This window comes from Oryctolagus cuniculus, chromosome 11, assembly GCF_051225735.1.
Source record: "Oryctolagus cuniculus isolate XC-2025 breed Fujian yellow rabbit chromosome 11, ASM5122573v1, whole genome shotgun sequence".
Classification (NCBI taxonomy): Eukaryota; Metazoa; Chordata; class Mammalia; order Lagomorpha; family Leporidae; genus Oryctolagus; species Oryctolagus cuniculus.
This window is the reverse complement of record NC_142877.1, coordinates 43,659,863-43,666,849: the sequence shown is the minus strand read 5'-3', so window position 1 is coordinate 43,666,849 and position 6,987 is coordinate 43,659,863.

Sequence of the window (6,987 nt, the reverse complement as noted above, 5' to 3'; positions counted from 1 at the left end):
GAGAGAGGTCTCACACTGTCACAATTAGCATGACTGAGCGATTTCCCAATTTGCAGAATGCCCTGGGAAGAAAAAAAAATCCCAAGCTCACCACTCAAAGTAACCACAAGCAGACACGGAGCATTATTTCCTAGTTGCATTTCTGCCTGCCTCTCAGGTCTCAGGCTAAGAGCCGGGTCTCAGGTCTCACACTCCCAGGCAGTGCCTCTGAAGCTGGTGCCATCTCTGCAAGGCTTCCTCGTCTGCTCCCTGGTCAGTGACATCCCTCAGTGTGCAAGCCTCTCTGGGTAGAATCCCGAGGGTTAGCAGCTAGCATGCATTGGCTCACACGAGCCTTCCTTCAGCAAATGTTCTCTGCCCTACCCCAGGGCTTGGCACCGTGCCTAGAGCAAAGTATGGGCTCAACACACATCTGTTGAGTCAGATTTTATAATCAAGTGTTAAGGACCAGCACTGTGATGTAGTAGGCTAAGCATCTGCCTGTGGTGCCAACATCCCAGACGGGCCCCGGTTCGAGTCCCGGCTGCCACACTTCCAACCCAGCTCCCTGCTGATAGTCTGGGAAAGCAGTAGAGGATGGCCCAAGTGCTTGGGCCCCTGCATCCGCATGGGAGACCCAGAAGCAGCTCCTGGCTCCTGGCATCGGATCATCCCAGCTCTGGCCATTGCGACCATTTGGGGAGTGAACAGCAGATGGAAGACTTCTCTCTCTGACTCTCCCTCTCTCTCTCTTACTCTGCCTCTCAAGTAAATAAATAAATGTCTTTTACAAAAATGAAGTATTAGATGCCCACACAAGGAAATCAGAGGAATGTCACAAGCAGTTCTTGCCTTCAAGGTGCCCACAGACTATCTGGGGAGATGAAGGTAAACAGGAGATTATGCACCATTTTCCCAAACTGCACCAGGGGTGTGGTGCAGGGCTGTGGACCTGGCTGATAAAACAGAGTTGCTGACTTCCTTCCCAATAAAATGGCTGCCATTACTCTATACTTCCCCCCCTTCTACCTTTCAAAATGGTCCTGTCCAGCCCCAGGGGTTAACAGTTGCCTCCCTCCTCACACCATTCATGATGTGACCCCAAGGTCACTGGGTACCAGGATGCTTCTCCCCTGCTTTCCCCTGTACCAAAACCCTGTCCTCTGCAACTGCCCTGGGCAGCTCCTGTGGTCATCTGGAACATTTCCCCTACCGGCGCCACACCCCACAGCCAGACCACCGTCTCAGGCTTCTTTGGACTTCAGAGTTTTACAAAACCCCTAATCAAGGACAATTCCTGGGTCCAGAGCTGTGAAGTAGTGGCTAAGCCTCCACTTGTGGTTCCAGCATCCCATATGAACGCTGGTTCTAGTCCCGGCTGCTCCTCTTCTGATCCACTCTGCCTACAGCCTGGGACAGTGGTGGAAGATGACCCAACCGCTTGGGCTTCTGTATCTACGTGGGAGACCTAGAAGAAGCTGCTGGCTCCAGATCGCCCCATCTCTGGCTGTCACAGCCATTTGGGAAGTGAACCAGCAGATGGAAGATCTTTCTCTCTCTCTCTCCCTCTGTCTCTCAAATAAATAAATAAAAATATTAAAAAAAAAAGGACAATTCCCTTACATGGTTTGGTATTTTGGTTCATTTTGATTCTGCTATTCTCTCTGACAACATGAAATGTGTCCTGTTTGTTTAGTCTGGAAAACTGATCTACAGAAAGGCAGAGTTACAGAGAGGCAGAGGCAGAGAGAAAGAGAGGTCTTCCGTTCTGTTGGTTCACTCCCCAAATGGCCGCAATGGCCAGAGCTGTGTCCATCCAAAACTAGAAGCCAGGTGCTTCTCCTGGGTCTCCTACATGGGTACAGGATGGCCCAAGGACTTGGGCCATCCTGTACTGCTTTCCCAGGCCATAGAAGAGAGCTGGATTGGAAGTAGAACAGCCGGGACTAGAACCGGCCCCCGTAAGGGATACCGGCACTGCAAGCGGCAGCTTTACCCGCTATGCCACAGCGCCAGCCCCTTTGATATCTCTTTAGCAGGGAAATAGCCAACCCTTGGCTACCAGCCAAACAGAACTGACTGGCCTGTATTGAAAGTCCTAAAGGCAGGTAGTGCAGGGGTCAGCTCAGCAGCTCAAGGGTGTCTCCTCCCAAGTTTCCTTCCCAATTTCTGTGATCCCAAGACACATCCCAGTGACAAAGGGGAAAAGTGGGGCAGAACCTTTCTGCTCTCATAGTTCTCATCTATTAGGGAAAAATAATTTTCCTGGAGCCCTCCAGGAGGCTTCCCTGCACACCCCAAGTCCAGAGTGGGGTCCATGGCCCCTCAGCCTGGAGGCTGGGCCCACCTCCCACAGGGGCAGAGGACCTTCTCCCAGATGATTAGAATTGTGGTTCTTTTAGCAAGGAGTCTGGAGGGATATTTTTGCATAGGTAGATAAGCATCTGCAGCAATCAACCAAAAACGCTTGCAACAAGGGGCATTGATTATTTCACAACAGGAAGTTCAGAGAAGGCAGCTTCAGGGCCGGTTAATGCACCGATTAAGCTACAGTCATGCATCACTTACTGTGGGGGTGCATTCTGAAAGTGCCTCATTTGGGGATCGGGTCATTGTGCATCCTAGGGTGTACACACACAAAAGCAGATGGTGCAGGCCTGTCGCTCAGTACGGCCTCCTGACACAGTCAGAAGACAGAGTTAACGTAAGACAAATGAGCCTACTGCTGGGGTGCATGGCACCTGGCACAGTTTTACAACAAACTTTCTTAGAACAAGATCTATTTCTTAATTGAACAGTATAATTACAGAGAAAGAAGGAGAGAGAAAGAATCTTCTACCCTCCGGTTCACTCCCCAAATGGCCACAATGGCCAGGAGTAGACCAGGACTGGGCCAGGCCAAAGCCAGGAGCAGCTTCGTCCAGGTCTCCCACGTGGGTACAGGGTCCCAAGCACTTGGGCTATCTTCTGCTGCTTTCCAGGCCATTAGTAGGGAGCTGGATCAGAAGTGGAGCCGTGGGAACTTGACCCGCCAGTGCCCTTGTGGATACTGGCTCTGCAGATGGTGGCTTAACCAGCCAGGCCACAGCACTGATCCTGACAAACTCTTTTTTTTTTTCAATAAACAGGAGTACACTCTAAAATAATGATTAGAAGTACGGCGGAGTAAGCACATTCACCAGTATTCATAATCATCACCAGGTGTTATGCACTGTGCATAATGGAATGCACTATCATTTTATATGACTGGCAGTACAGGTTTGTTTACACCAACATCACCATGAACACATGAGTAACGCATCATGCTACATCATTAAGAGGGCTGTGATGTTATGAGGTAATAAGAATTTCCCAGCATAATCTTAGGGGACCACCGTCTCCATGGGGTCTCCAATGGTGGCTGTTAGGAGCACAAGTGTAGGTCAAGAGCATGACGCAATTTCTCTGTGAATCTCTCAATTTTGCCCTCGTGGTCACTAGATCATTGCCATTGTATCCTTACAAATGCTGTCCAAATGCAGCCACCGAGTGTCCCTCCTGTGTGTTATTCTCAGTACAGAGAAGCACCCTTCCCATAGGCTCTTAGCTGATGTCCCCGTCTGGTTCCATTGATCAAGATGGGCCGCAGGCCTCTGTCGTGGCTGAAAGGCTGTCTGAGGTAGTATGGTCCTCTTGTGGGGGCAGGGGGCATTCCTCTGCTAGCAGGAGAAGTCGGGGGAAGGCATCGTAGTAATTACCAAGCTGCTATCAGGATTAGAAATCTTCAGATTAGGGGCTGGCATTGTGGCACAGTGGTTAAATGACTGCCTATGATGCCAGCATCTCAGAGTGGGGCCAGTTTCAGTCCCAGCTATTCCACTTCTGTTCCAGCTCCCTGCTAATGCACCTGGGGAGGCAGCAGAAGATGGCCCAAGTGCTTGGACCCCTGCATCCACGAGGGAGACCCAGATGGAGCTCCTGGCTCCTCATTTTGGCCTGGCCAGCCCTGGCCATTGTGGACATTTGGGGAATAAACTGGTAGATGGAAGCTCTATCTCTCTAACTCTGGCTTTCAAATAAATAAATAAATCTTTTAAAAAATATTCAGATTGGAGCTCTCTCCATGAGGCTGTCCCAGAGAGAAGTTCATGGAAGAGCTACTTTGCTGTCATGCAACCCCTTGGAGGGGACACAAAACTGTCCCCTTAGCACATTACTGAACTTGGTGGGTGATGCACAGAAATCACCCAGTTCCACTTATTTTTTTTATTTATTTATTTGACAGGTAGAGTTATAGACAGTGAGGGAGAGAGACAGAGAGAAAGGTCTTCCTTCCATTGTTTCACCCCCCAAAATGGCCACTATGGCCGGAGCTACGCGGATCTGAACCCAGGAGCCAGGTGCTTCCTCCTGGTCTCCCATGCAGGTGCAGGGGCCCAAGCACTTGGGCCATCCTCCACTGCACTCCCGGCCACAGTAGAGAGCTGGCCTGGAAGAGGGGCAACCGGGTAGAACCCAGTGCCCATATGGGATGCCAGCACCACAGGCAGAGGATTAACCAAATGAGCCACGGCACCGGCCCCCATTTATTTCAATCATTGGCCCATATTCTTTGAGGGACACCAGCTCTTTGCCTGTAATCTCCACCTTGGTTTGTTTTTCTGGCTGAGAGAAGGCAGCTCATCTCTCAGCTATAGCCTAGGATGTCCATGATAGAAAACCCCTCAAAAATTCCACTTAAGATGAATCACAACCATGTGCACAGACTGTACGTGCACAGATGAGCTCAGGTATGAGGTGAGTAGATGAGTAGACCTGAGCAGCGAGTGGTTTTGGTCCCGGCCCTGAAAGATTTATTAACAATCATTGACCAGAAGTCCCCAGTAGGTCATTGATTTCCCATTGCACTGTCCTGAGAATGATGACCTGCATTGTCACAGGTAGATAGAGTGGGTTGTACTGGGAGCAAAAAGCCACAGCTTTATCTAACATGTCTGCTTTTTCTATGTCTGTCTTCCTCTTTGAGGCTCAGACTTGAACCTCTGAATAAAGCCTGGAACTACTGATTCTGTAGGTTGGTGAAGGTGCAGGGATGATGTAGGGGTGGCGAGAGGGGTCTGGTGGGCCCCAGGTAGTGGGCGGGACCACAGTTAGCATCCCCTGGAGCCTCACTGTGATAAACCTGCTCTACAAGAGTCAACTTCCTAGCAACCCTGGAGGACACTTATAGGAGAGGAACTTCCCCTATGGGTCTGTAGCTTGCCCAAAGCCATACCCTCTGGGAACTAGCAGAGCCTAGCTTCTCACTCAGGATTTCCTGACCACGGAGCCATGCTCTTTCTCCTTTGCTCATTTGATGGGAATTTGCTAAGAATGGCTGCAAATGAGGCTTCTCTATGACTAGCTGCCCCAGGTGAGATTCCTAAGAGTCAAGAAGTCAAATCAAACAACGTGCTCTTTTCCCAAAGGCCCAGCTTTGTGGTCACAGAAGAATGAGCCAGACTTAATCCAATAGCATTTTAAAGAGTAAAGTTAACCAGCAAATGCTCCCAGAGGGTTTGGCACTGTGACAGCGGCTTAAGCTGACACCTGCGACACCAGCATCCCCTATAGGAGAACTGGTTTGAGAGTTCTGGGCTCCTGGCTTTGGAATGGCCCAGTTCCAGCCTTTGCAGCCATTTGGAGAGTGAACCAGCAGCTGGAAGGTTGATCAGGGTCTGTCTGTCAAATAAATAAATGCATCTTTAAAAATTACATAAAAACACTCTCAGAAAGGGTAAGGGTGCTTTCCGTTGCCACCACCGTAGAGAAAACCCTCAGGAGGGCTCTGTTTGGGCAGAGGGGAACAGGCAGTCACAAGGGCCTGGAAGAGCAAAAACATCCCAGACTCATGGAGTTTGCTGTTCTCAGGGAAGGAACCCTAGATTTAGGGGTTTCATGAACCAGTGCATGACGCTCCAGGCTTCTCCATCCAGGTGCCCAGGCAGGCTGCACTGTATGGGCAACATCAGTTGCAACATCAGTTGCAACTCTCTCTCTAGCTTCAGCCAGTGCCAACACAGCAGCAATCTGCTACCTGGTGGCAAATTAATTATGTTGGACTCTCATCATGGTGGGAACAGTGCTTTGTCCTCAAAGGAACACACACATGTCAGATGGGGGTGTGCATTCCTTGTTGGAAGAGTGTCTTCCAGAGCCACTGTTCTTGGACTTAGGAAAGATATTATCCATTGCCATGGTTTTCCGGAAAACGTTTGCTTCTGCCCAGAAGATGTGTAAAGGAAAGAGGAGTGCAGCCGACGTCGTGGCTCACTAGACTAATCCTCCGCCTGCGGCGCTGGCACACCGGATTCTAGTCCCAGTCAGGGCACCGGATTCTGTTCCCGTTGCCCCTCTTCCAGGCCAGCTCTCTGCTGTGGCCAGGGAGTACAGTGGAGGATGGCCCAAGTCCTTGGGCCCTGTACCCGCATGGAAGACCAGGAGAAGCACCTGGCTCCTGGCTTCGGATCAGCACGATGTGCCAGCCGCAGCGCGCTGGCTGCGGCGGCCATTGGAGGGTGAACCAACAGAAAAGGAAGACCTTTCTCTCTGTCTCTCTCTCTCTCACTGTCCACTCTGCCTGTCAAAAATAAAAAAAAAAGGAAAGAGGAGTGCTAACGGGCTCACATCTGTGGAATCCACTGATCTTTCCAGGTGCCCCAGCGCCTAGATGCTGGCTTGGTACCTGCTCAAATGGTTTTCTGAAAGTGCTGGGACAGCACCAATTGGGATCTAACACTGTGAGAGTAGGCCATTGTCCTACACAACATGCTTTAAACCAGCATCCACTTGTGGTGCTCTGTCTGCCACAGCCAGTGTGGAAAAGTCCAGGAGTATTCCTTCTCTCTTATTGTAACTTCCAATAATCTACTGCAGCAAGGTAGTCACGGTTCCATTGCACCGGAAACAAGAGACACAGATTTCAACTGGAATTTAACCACAAAGACATCATCCTGCTGCGGTGGCACTACCAACAGGACTTTGTGTTTT